The sequence below is a fragment of the Manihot esculenta genome, chromosome 18, assembly GCF_001659605.2.
Source record: "Manihot esculenta cultivar AM560-2 chromosome 18, M.esculenta_v8, whole genome shotgun sequence".
In the NCBI taxonomy this organism is placed as follows: domain Eukaryota; kingdom Viridiplantae; phylum Streptophyta; class Magnoliopsida; order Malpighiales; family Euphorbiaceae; genus Manihot; species Manihot esculenta.
In genome coordinates, this window is record NC_035178.2 from 5,510,536 (window position 1) to 5,523,264 (window position 12,729).

Below are 12,729 nucleotides of genomic sequence, written 5' to 3' on the forward strand. Positions count from 1 at the left end.
TCGGGAGGGAGAGACCAGCAGCACCGAGGTCATGCAGATCGTTGACCACTCTCCCATGACAATCACCTTCTCTTCAGACGATGCCCAGGGTATTCAGATGCCCCACGATGACGCGCTCGTCATTGAGGCCGTCATTCACAATTATCGGGTAAAGAAGGTCTTAGTGGATGACGGAAGTAAAGTCAACTTGCTACCATACCGGGTTTTTCAGCAGATGGAAATTCCGGAAGAACAGTTGGTCCGAGACCAGGCACCAATCAAGGGGATCGGAGGGATACCGGTGGTCGTAGAAGGGAAGGTGAAGCTGGCTCTCACCTTGGGCGAAGCACCCAGAACTCGTACTCACCACGAGGTATTTTTAGTGGTCAAACTTCCGTTAAGCTATAATGTGATCTTGGGGAGGCCTGCGCTGTTCAATTTCGAAGCCGTCACCAGTATCAGGTATTTGGCGCTTAAATTTCAAACAGAAGAAGGAGTGGGAATAGTCCGAGGCAGCCAGGAAGAGGCAAGAGCAGTATACTTAGCCACAGTAGCAGAACCAAGCTCCATCAGAGAGGCTCTTGACTCGGAAGTCCTAGAGGTTCGGGATGAGAAAACAGAGGCCAGGACAGAACCGGTGGGGGAGCTGGAGACCTTCCCTTTATCAGAAGCAGAGGTAGAAAAGGTCTTTAGTCTCAACGCCAGCCTCACTAAAGAACAAAAAGCTGAAGTCATGGCCCTGATCCGAGGTCATGCGTCTAGTTTCGCCTGGAAGCCCTCCGACATGCCTGGAATTGACCCCACGGTAATGACACACAAGCTGAATGTACTCCCCGAAGCCAAGCCAGTAAAACAGAAGAAGAGAGTAGTAGGAAGAGAGAAGCAGCAGGCCACCAGGGAAGAGGTGCAGAAACTTGAGGAGGCAGGCTTTATTAGGGAAGTTATGTACCCGCAGTGGTTAGCAAATCCTGTATTAGTCAAAAAAGCCAATGGCAAATATAGGATGTGCATAGATTTTACTGACCTAAATAAGGCCTGCCCTAAAGATTGTTATCCACTTCCTGACATTAATAAAATGGTCGACTCTACAGCCGGTTTTGATTATATGTCTTCTTTGGATGCTATGTCTGGTTATCATCAAATCCCAATGGAAAGGTCGGATGAGGAAAAGACCTCGTTTATAACTGAAGATGGGACTTATTGCTACAGAGCTATGCCATTCGGATTGAGGAATGCCGGGGCAACGTACCAAAGATTGATGAATAAAATCTTCAAAAATCAGATTGGCAGGAATGTAGAAGTTTATGTAGATGATATGGTGGTCAAAAGCCCAAACTTCCAACAGCACATGGCAGACTTGAGGGAAGTATTCGGGGTATTAAACCAGTACAGAATGAAGTTGAACCCAGCAAAGTGTGCTTTTTTTATTCGAGGAGGAAAATTCCTGGGATTCATGGTAAGCGGAAAAGGCATCGAGCCTAATCCGGAGAAGGTGGAAGCCATATTGAATATGCCAGAGCCGACCTGTGTAAGGGACGTCCAGAGACTAACTGGGAGAGTAGTGGCGCTCAACCGATTCATGTCAAGATCGGCAGAAAAGTGCTTGCCGTTCTTCTAAAAGTTGAGAAAAGTACCGAACTTCGAGTGGACGGAAGACTGCAAAAAAGCCTTCACAGAGCTTAAGAAATATCTTAGCTCGCCCCATGTACTCAGCAGCCCTGTAAAAGGAGAGGAACTTCTGATATACTTGGCAGCCTCAGAACAAGCAGTCAGCGCAGTGTTAGTAAGGGTGGAAGAGGGGGAGCAGAAACCCGTCTTTTACGTCAGCAAGGTACTCAGAGATACCGAGGTCAGATACTCAAACATTGAAAAAATGGCTTACGCCCTACTGCTAGCAGTTCGGAAATTCAAGGTTTACTTGGAGGGCCACCAAGGAGTTGTAATGACGGACCAACCCTTAAAGAAGATTCTACGCAGGCCGGAAACTTCAGGTCGGATGTTGGCTTGGTCCGTAGAAATCAGCCCTTACTGTCTAGAATATCGACCCAAGACAGCTATAAAATCTCAAGCTTTGGCTGACTTCATAGCAGAGTGCTCATTCAACGAGGAGCGGGGAGGATCATCCTCAGGGATAGCAAGACAGCAGTGTGAAGGGGAGCCTCATCCAGAATTTAACTGGAAGCTGTATGTAGACGGAGCATCAAGCACTGAAGGCAATGGTGCCAGAATAATGCTTAAGGGGCCAGAGGAGTTTAAGGTGTGTTACGCCCTACGTCTAGAGTTCAAAGCCTCGAATAATGTAGCAGAATATGAAGCCTTGGTGAATGGAATGTTGGTAGCTTTGGAGGTAGGGGTAACCGACCTCGAGGTAAATAGCGACTCTCAGCTAGTGATCAACCAGGTGACGGGGGTATATCAGGCTAGAGACCCCGTCATGCAGAACTACCTTGATAAAGTAAAAACTTTGGAAGCCGAGCTCATGGGTCGAGGAGTAACCATCAGGTTTCAAAGAATACCCCGAGAGGAAAATGAGGAAGCAGATCTGCTCAGCCGATTATCCAAAGAAGAACTGGAACAGCTTCCCGATGAAGTATACATACAACAGGTCCATACACCTGCTTTCAATAAAACTAACACGATATTGCAGGTAGAACAAATCCCAACTTGGATGACCCCATACCTGAGATACTTGGAAAAGGGCGAGCTCCCCGAAGATAAAGATGAAGCCAGAAAGATAGCAGCTCGTGCTGCTAACTACCAAGCAATAAGGGGGACCTTATACAGAAAAGGAAAATCCAGTCCATGGCTCTGATGTGTGAGCCCGGAAGAGGCTACAAAGGTAATGGAAGAGATACATAGAGGCATATGTGGAGCCCACGAGGGAGCAGGAACATTAGCCAACAAAGTATTCAGGCAAGGATACTATTGGCCCACTGTTAAAAAAGAAGCAGAAGAGTTTGTCCGGAAGTGCGACGTATGTCAGAGATTTGCTAATGCCATCAGAACCCCTGCCACTCCTCAAGCAAGCATATTCAGTCCATGGCCTTTCTCACAATGGGGAATCGATATCCTGGGACCGTTCCCCAAGACTACGGGGCAAAGGAAATTCATAGTGGTGGCTGTAGAATACTTTTCAAAATGGCCAGAGGCAGAAGCGATAGCCACAATCACAACTCGCAAGATGATAGATTTCGTGTGGGGGCATATCATCTGTAGATTCGGCATACCTAGAGTGCTTATCTCAGACAATGGCAGACAATTTGACTACAGTACCTTCAGAGCCTTCACGACGAACATGGGCATATGGCACAAATTCTCCTCTGTGGCCCATCCTCAAACTAATGGCCAAACAGAAGTCACTAACAGAGCTATCCTCCAAGGGTTAAAGAAACGGCTAGATGGCGCAAAGGAGAATTGGGCTGAAGAACTCAACAGTATCCTGTGGGCACTCCGAATCACTCCCAGAGCACCCACTAAAGAAACACCCTTTGCACTTGCTTATGGCACGGAGGCTGTAGTCCCAGTCGAGTTGCAGATTCCCACTCATCGAGTCCAATTCGTTAGTGAAGACACTAATGGGGACAAGTTAAGAAGCAACCTAGATGCTCTCGAAGAAGTTAGGGAAGAAGCCCAAATCCGAACTGCTGCTTATCAACAACGGGCAGCACGATATTACAACCAAAAGGTTAGAGAGAGAAGCTTGAAAGTGGGAGACCTGGCATTAAGAAACCTAGAAGCTACAGGGAAAAGAGCGGCCGCGGGCAAGTTAGCACCGACCTGGGAAGGTCCATTCAGAGTGACAAAAGTGGTCAAGCCAGGGGTATACCGGATCGAAGATATGCAAGGAAACCCTGAGCCCCACGCTTGGAACATCCAGCACTTAAAGAGGTATTTCCCTTAATATATTTGTAAAGAAAAACATTGTATTCTGACACACATGAGTGAATAAATTTGTTTATACAATGTGATTATCTTTGTGAATAATACTCCTCCGTGAAAAAGAACGAATAGGGCTCAGAGAGACCCCTTGAAAAACAAGACCTCAGATAGACACAAAACCAGCTGAGATGACGAAGCGACAGTAAGGCCAATGTGCCTGAATATTGTGCAAAACCTCAAGAAGGTACAAAAACGACCAGGATCCTGTAAGATCTCCTGGCACAAAAATAGCCGGCGGGGCCCCGAGGTCACCCCGGAACAAAAATAACCAGGATCCCGTAAGATCTCCTGGCGCAAAAAACAGCCGGCGGGGCCCCGAGGTCACCCCGGAACAAAAACGACCAGGATCCCGTAAGATCTCCTGGCGCAAAAAACAGTCGGCGGGGCCCCGAGGTCACCCCGGAACAAAAACGACCAGGATCTCGTAAGATCTCCTGAAGAAAAAAAAGCCGGCGGGGCCCCGAGGTCACCCCGGAACAAAAAAGATCAGGATCCCGTAAGATCTCCTGAAGCAAAAAGCAGCCGGCGGGGCCCCGAGGTCACCCCGGAACAAAAATGGCCGGTGAGGACCTTAAGGGACCTCCCAGAGCATGAAAACCGGGATCCCCTAAGAACTCCCGGAAAAACAAAACAAGAACGGTCGGTGAAGGTCCCAAAAACCTCCCGAAGTACAAACTTCTCATATCATATGCAGGAACAACTTATAAAAATACTGTTCCACCTTCACAAAAAAGAAGGACTCAAGGCTATCAAGCAAAAATCGGATTCCGACCTCCCAAAGGGGTTCCGACCTCTTGAAGAGGTTCGGGGCATAACAGCTAAAAAACACCGACCTCGAAATAACTGCTAATACTTAAAGCCTGGGTAAGAAGAAAAGGCCGAGCCCCCAGTTCGGATAGTCCTGTACCCTAACGCTCAAAGTATAAAGGCCGAGCAAAAAGCTGAGCTCCCTCTATAAAAAGGCTCATAAACGACGAAATCAGCAGGAAGATAAATGAAGGTAAAAGGGCTATACCCAAAGCCCAAATCAGTTTGCCTGGAACAGACATCCAAAGTCACAATCAAGAAGAAAGGGTTAAAAAAAACAGAAAAACAGACACTTTAGTCGCTATTAAAAAGACATGAGACTTGATCTCTCAGACAACTAGCTAAGAACTGAGCTCACAACTTAAGACTGATTCAGTAGGGAACGAGCTTATAAATGAGAATATATAGTGCAAATATTACAAGTATGAAAAGCAGAGATAGATATGAAGAACAAGAGTAGTTCAAGAAAAAAGGAATCAAAGTTTCATTAAAATAGCTGTTACAATTTATTTTCGGACGAGGTGGAAGGAAAAATAGTCCTTAAAGGACTCACATCTGTGAGAACATCCTCGCCTACACTATCTTGGTTTACAACTACATCTGGAGGAAGCACGGCCTCCTTTGGATCAGGCCTCTCAACATTAACAACACGGGCAATCTCTGACCCTAGGTGGGGGTCCTCCTCAGAATTAGGGTCATCTCCCTCTGACCCAAGGACTTCCTCGTCCTCCCCCTCCGACTCGGATCCTTCTGAAGAAGACACAGATGGTCGGCCCGTGACGCGACAATCCCCTCTGGGCATAGGGAAATCATCTTCCCCATATAACACCGGCTCGCCATCTGAATCCACCTCAGGCTTACGAAGCTTTTCCAAAGGAATATCAGGAGCCTGTCTAGCTTCCCTTAAACCTCGATTGTAACCGGTTACGTACATACGGAAGGCCTTCTTAAAAATAGCCGACCCCATCTCAGCGAAAGCTTTATATTCATCAAGATGCGCTTCACAGGCCTCAGCTACAAACGCCTTCAATTCAGCAGAATCTTTGTAATCCTGAAGGTGAGCCTCACAGGCCTGCTCGATCTTCCTCTTCAGTTCATCAGACTCCTGATACTCCGCTATACATTGCTCACGCTCTAGCTGAGCCTTGTCTTCAACATGTTTTACTACCTTGAGCAGGGCTGAACACTTACGTTCCAAAGTCCTGACTTCATGGTTGAGCTGTTGGTAGCGAAGGTTGAACTCTTCAGCCGACGAAGCCAGGTCTCTGATACGATCAGAGCTCGTACTCAACTCCCGCTCAAGGACCTCTACCCGAGCTAGGGCCTCTTCCTTCTGAGCTTTCACCTCCTTCAGATGAACCTGCAGTCCTTCAGAATCAGCCTTTAAGGCCTCATATTGACGCTGGACCTCAGTTTTCTGGCTCACAGCCTCATCTCTCTCTTGAAGGGCCCCTGTCATAGAGGACAGCTGCTTTAAAACTTCTGCACAATGAGCCTCCACGGCAGTTGCTCTCTCATCAGACTCCTTGAGAACCTTGCGAGTATGAGACAGCTCTGCTTCTAAAGATTTGGTGTGCTCTGCTGTCTCAGCCGCCTTCTCCTCAGCCTTTTTAATGGCCTCCAGCGCAGAGTGCAACTCTGCCTGGAGGGACTGGATATGCTCCCGAGCTGCTGCAAGGTTACCCCTGGCGTCACTAGTTGCAGATAAATTTTCATCCAGACGTGCCTCTTCAATCCGACGGTCTACAGACTCCCGAAAGGAGTGATCACGAACATCCACCTCCATAAAGAGGCTCGTCACCTAGTACGGAATAACAATCGTCAAGAGAAAGAAATAAAGCAAACTAAGAGAGAAGTGGAAAAGTAATTTACCATCAGAAGCATCTCCCTAATCGTCGATCCGAGCTCATCACGAGAGCGAGACCGGAAGGACGCTTGTTCCTTGGTAGAAATGGCTAAGAGACCAGTCAGGGCAAGAAGACGCGGATCTGAGGCCTCGGTAATTCCGCCGAACATTCGCTCTCTAAGAAGTTCGGCAACAGCACTGGCTGGAGATTCAGAGGTAATGTCCGACGCGTTTAGAGCGTTGTCAGAAGGAGACAACAAAGGCACAACAGGAACACCTTTCCCCTTCCCAATGGGAGGAAGAGCTGGAGAAGATCCTGTGGTAGCCTTGGATTTCTTTCGAGCAGGAGATGGGGAAGATGTTCCAGAAGGTGCTGGGCGCTTATCCCCGGTCTTTAGTAGAATGCCTTCAGATCCCTCAGGCCCAGTCCCCACAGAGGCAGGGACACCTTGGGTAGGAACATCTGGGATTTGGTCCTCAATGAGGATGATCTCTATCCCTGTCCCAGAGGCCTCCTTGTCTTCAGAAACGGGGGACCTAGATTTTCCCTCTGACACCTCCTCAGGAGAATGGACAAGACCTGACTCTTGTTCAACGACTCGGGTCTGCTCCACAATGGCTAGGGAGGCTCCCCTCACGCCCTCTGAGGAAGCTGGAGTAGATTTAGAACCTTCAGCAGGCTTAAGAGTTGAGCTCGATCCACCACGGCTAGCTGGCCGACGCGACTTGGCGCCGCGAGAGCTTGGTTTAGAAGCTCGAGAAGAAGCTTTGGCAGGAGGTCGGCTAACCTTTTTGGAGGAAACAGCTTGAACCACCTCCGCAGCAGCCTCAGACACCGAACGCCCAGCCGAAAAAGCGTCGAAAACTGCGTGCATATTATCTCGAGACAAGACAAAGTTCTTGGGGAGCTTGATTTCATCCATTTTAACCTCAGAAGCTGCAAAAAACACGAAATTATAAAGAGTCAGCATACTTTCTGATATCATGAGCAAAAAAGAAATAGAATCGCTGGACAAAGCAATATACCCGTGTCCCGGATATCCCTAAGATTGGACACGAACATACACTTCTCGACGTCATACTTCCTTTCAACGGAAGTCAATCGAAGCAACCCCACCTGCTCAATAAGGCTCAATTGGGGCAGCTCGTTGCAACCCGGATGGACCTCCTCCCAACTTAGATCCACCTCCCACGATCGGGCGGACTCTAATTTCAGCTCCGCCACAAGGAAATTCTCTACCCATCCCTTTATGGAATCCTTGTAGCCCGTAAAAAGAGACAACCCACTACGGGGGGAAAAGTAATAAAAATTCTGAACAGCCCTAACCAGATGGAAAAACGTGACAAACAGACACGTTGTGGGGGTGAAACCCCAACTCAGGCAGATAGACTTAAAACAGGACAGAGACAAAATGGAATTTGGGGATAACATCCGAGGGGTTACCCCGAAGTACTCGAAAACCTCAATAAAGAAAGGGGTAAAAGGAAATGGTAGACCGAAATCCCTCTGTTTGAGAAAGAACACTATACAGCGACCCCTTTGGGGATCCATCAAACCAGGAGGAGGAGGGTTAGGAAGGACTATCCTTTCGTTTTCAAAAAGCGCTCGAATGAGATATAGAGGAGTATCTAAGAGCCTCTGGGAAATGTGCTTAGTTATGTTGGAAGAAGTAATATGCGACCTAATATTAACGACATCGGGGAGCTTCAGACCCTCCATAGAAGAGCAAAGAAGCGTACCTGAAAGCACAATAAGATGGAAGAAACAGAAGAAGTTGCAAGAAAACAGAGAGAAGAAGAGAGCGAGTTTCTTCAGAAGACAGGGAGAATTCGAAGGGAAAGGCAATGATGAGATGAAACGTTGTTCTGAGCAGTTTTGTCTTGGAGCGGCGCGATCATTAATTGCTCTCGAAGTTTACCCTCTCAACGGTTAGATAGTAACCGGCGAGAAGGTAAAGGGGCAAGGAGATGACCACTGGGCTTCTCCACCTCTACAAAGGGCCAGGCCCACGACAATGGCCTATCAGCTGAAGGCCCGCACGCTATTCGCATAAGACAAACAAGTTGTCAAAACCTTAAAACCGAGCTCCAGTCGAATCTCTCCCTCAGGACGACCTGACGCGCAAAATGCACATCATCACTGCTCAGGCAGTAAAAGAATAAGTCATAGAAAAGCCCAAGGAGACAAACAGGAGGAAGCATGATAAAGGTCAGACCAGCCCATCACCTAAGAAGGATCATCATTAAGCAAAGGCCAGGAGCCCAGAACGACGCGATGAAGACGCCTCGGAATCTTACAAAGTTATGGGTCAGAAGCTCAACCTTTTTGATTAAAAGCAAAGCTCATAGGTCAGTCAGTTCAGCTCGGAAAAAGTAAAATCGAAAGTTAAGGAAACTTAGAGCTCGGATCATTGAACACAGATAGAGCTCGGAGGTCGGATTAGTCTCGCTTGGACAAAGTAAACCGAAAGTAAGCTCGCAGGTCGGTCGGTACAGCTCGGAAAGAGCAAACGAAAAACTCAGACTAGCTAAATAGATTCCAGGTCGGATATTCTAGTTCGGAAAAAGTTAACCAAAACCTCAGTTGGCTAAGTAAGTCCGGAGCTCGGCTCATCGATTAAAAGCAAGAGCTCACGAATATGGCCAGTCCAGCTCGGAAAAAGCAAAGCAAAATTTGGTTGGATAAAACTACGAAGAAAGCAGTCTCAGTACTTCACCCACGACAAAGGAAGAACAGCTCAAGTATGAATGAAAAACAAGAATTTCATTAAAAGAAAAGTACATTACAGCACGTTACAAAGGCCTACACTATGGGATGAAAGGCTATCTTTAAAGGTTTTATGTGCTCGGATACTTCATCATCTACATTTACATCATTATCACCTACCCCACTACCCCAGTCTTCGGACCTGAGGAATTCTCATAGTTCGGAAAACAAATTTAGCAGGAAGGCCAAGATCTGTCTCGTTATTATAGGAGAACTGAACAAGTTGATTCCCATAAGCATCTCTCACTGTTCCCCTATAGGTCGGCGCCCTGTTGCCCAAATGTGATTCATGGTACATACGAACAGGATATAATATCTGAGCTTGTTCGAATGTACCCTGAAAACATAAGTTTTCTAGTTACGGCTTCAGGAGGGTCACAGAGTATATATTCGAAGGCATCGCCGGAAGCTTGACTGAGTGTAGCAGATCTCAGTCTCTCATAATACAAATACTTCATTCCAAAGGGGACAATAAGCTGAGCACTTTCGCCACTTCCATTTATATCAAAAGTAGATGACAAGGATATCGGGGAAACTTCCTTTTCCCTCTCGAAGGAAGGCAAAGTTAGAATAAACCCTTCAACAGCCCAGAACCTCTTTGGAGCCCGGACAACACGCAGAGGAGGAGGCCGGCCAGACGACCTGGGTAAAGTAGTTTCAGGAACTTGCCGAATGGTCATACCCATCGACCGCCCTACCAGAAGGATCTCCAAAGCAACGTTCAAACCCCTTAGAGGTAACCTCAAATTCTCAAGAATTTTGAACTGACTCATCTCTATCTCAGGTACTGCAGAAAAGTTCCAAAACAGAGATAAGTTAGAATTATTTTCTAGCAAGATGACAAATGCAAGATTAAAGCAAACCTCTGGGATAGCAAAGCAATGTAACCTCAAGCTCACCTCTGTCCGTTTGAAAAAGGCATCAAATGGACCCTTCACAGATAAAACAAGAATCTCTCGCTCCAACAGAGGGTTTGAGAATGAAGAAGAGCTAGCGCTGATATATATACTCAGAGCCCAAGGCCTTAGCATAAGGCAGAGTTATACTAGACTCTAGGCCAACGATGTCCGAATCTTAAAAGATATTCACGGAAAAGGAAAGAAAAGGCATGACCAGATGACGGTGACAGGAAAGCAAAGATAGCAGAGAACACCGAGAATAGAGAAAAGCCAAAAAGGGGAAAGAGCAGACAGGATTCAAAAACTGAGCAATGACAAAAAGATGAAAGGGTGTTATGAAGGCATCTGAACACGAACAGGCGCAGTCATAATGGTTCTCGGTATTCACCCCCTCGGCAGTTGGAGCGATTACTACCGAGAAGGTGAAGGGGCAATTGATGACCGCTGGATTTCTTCACCCCGGTCCAGGGCCTTGGCCACCACCTAAAGCCCACAAAGTAAAGGCCCATCTACTTGGTACTCAAAGCAGGCCCGGCTCACCCAACCTTCAAGGACGGGCTCGACCAAACTTTCTCGCTTAAATCGACCCAGTCCGCGATCACAGGCCCTTTCCTCTCTAGCCCAACTCTCGGCCCAATCCAGGATCCAGAATGATACTCACCAGACAGCCTGGCAGATCCGCTCGAATGTACGCACAAGGAGAATCAGAGGCCGTTACGCATGGGGCAGGCGCCTGATACCCTCGTACGCCCGAATCTGTATGGCAGAGACGCGTGACCCAATCCTGGAGAAGTCTTTACACATCACCAGCAAGCAAGACGAAATAGATAAAAGGGAGTCCCCTCCTCAGAAGATTTAAGTTTTATCTCTCAATACAAAAACCCTTATAAAACCCTATTCTATTGGATCTCAGATCATCAGTAAGAATTAATTTATTAATAATCATAATACTAACAAATTAAATAAAGAGATTTATTAAGGGTAAAATTAAATTTTTAAATTTTTTTTATTTTTTATTTATTTTTAATAATAAAAACAAAATAATTATTTTATTAATAAAAAAAATAAAAATATTTTAATAATTTTTTAAAATTATGAAAACTCACTTATTATTAATAATAATATTTTAAATATCCTTGTATTATTTACAGCACTTTTACTCTTAAACACTGAAACAAATGAAATATTACTAATAAAAACAAATCATGCAGGAAAACTAGTATAATATATAACTATTTAAAATAATATATAATCAACCAATTAATTTATTGTCGAATTCAAACCCATCAATTTAAAAAAAAAAAAAAGGAAGAAAAATCATTAATAATTACTTTAGAGTATATTTCAATTTCAACCTTTTACAAGTCAAGTTAGGTGAAAATATGAACTCTCTCAAAGTAAGATTGAGAGTAAATCGACCAATGATGTAATATTATACTATTAATTTACAACGTATTAATTAATTATTTATTTTCATTTTGATTGTACTCGTTTATGTTTGTGATTAGAGAGCACATGCCATTAGGGTAAAGCTTATTGCAATATGATTCTTATTTATATTATATATGTATATATTCTTCCTTAAGGTCAATTTTGCATTTAAAATCATTATTTTGTTTAAATCAATTCTCATTTTAAATAAGAAATTAATAAAAATATTAGTTAATTAAAATTTAATTCTTACTATTTTTTATTTATTTCAAACAGGGTAAATAAAACTACAAGTGTTTGAACTTTATTTATTTCTTAAAAAGCCCTTTATAATTTGAAGTAAAATAAAAATAATTTTGTTTTTATAAAACGAATTTCTTTGATATATATGAAAAAGACCTTCAATTTTTGGTTGTGACTTATGTTTAATTATATAAGATTTTATTTAATTTTTTTTATTTATAAAGTAAATCGTATCAAATGAAAAGGACTAGATAGAGATGAAATTAACTTTGAAATCCACATGGGTGTGTGGGATATAGACAAAAATAAAATGCCAATTTATAATGAACAATTCATCAAAATTGATGTGGTTTTATTTCATTATTGTCTGTTCATTTTTTTAGAATTGAGAAAAAAAACAAAAAGAACAGAAAATGAGGTAAGATGATGGGAGACCTGACATCGTCTTTGTCTGTTTGTAAATGTCCTTCAGACCATGACCACATATTGGGCCAGATTGTGCATATGGGCCTTTGACCTTAAAATGGGCCATCCACTTAATAGTTAATTATGAGCAGCACAGGCAAGTCCCAAAGAAAATTCATTCTTCCAATCATGAAATGAAAAGCACTTGCTGCCAAGCTATTTTTCAACTGTTCCATTCTCAACTCCATAGAAATTTAATCGGGTTCAAATACGTTGAATTTGAGCTTAATTTTTAAATTTATTTAATAAATAAGATAAATTTAAATTTAATAATTTTTATTCGTTAATTAATTAATTAATTAAAGAGGTTATTGTTGAGGATAATCCTGTAGATTGATGTAGGGGAAGAAGAG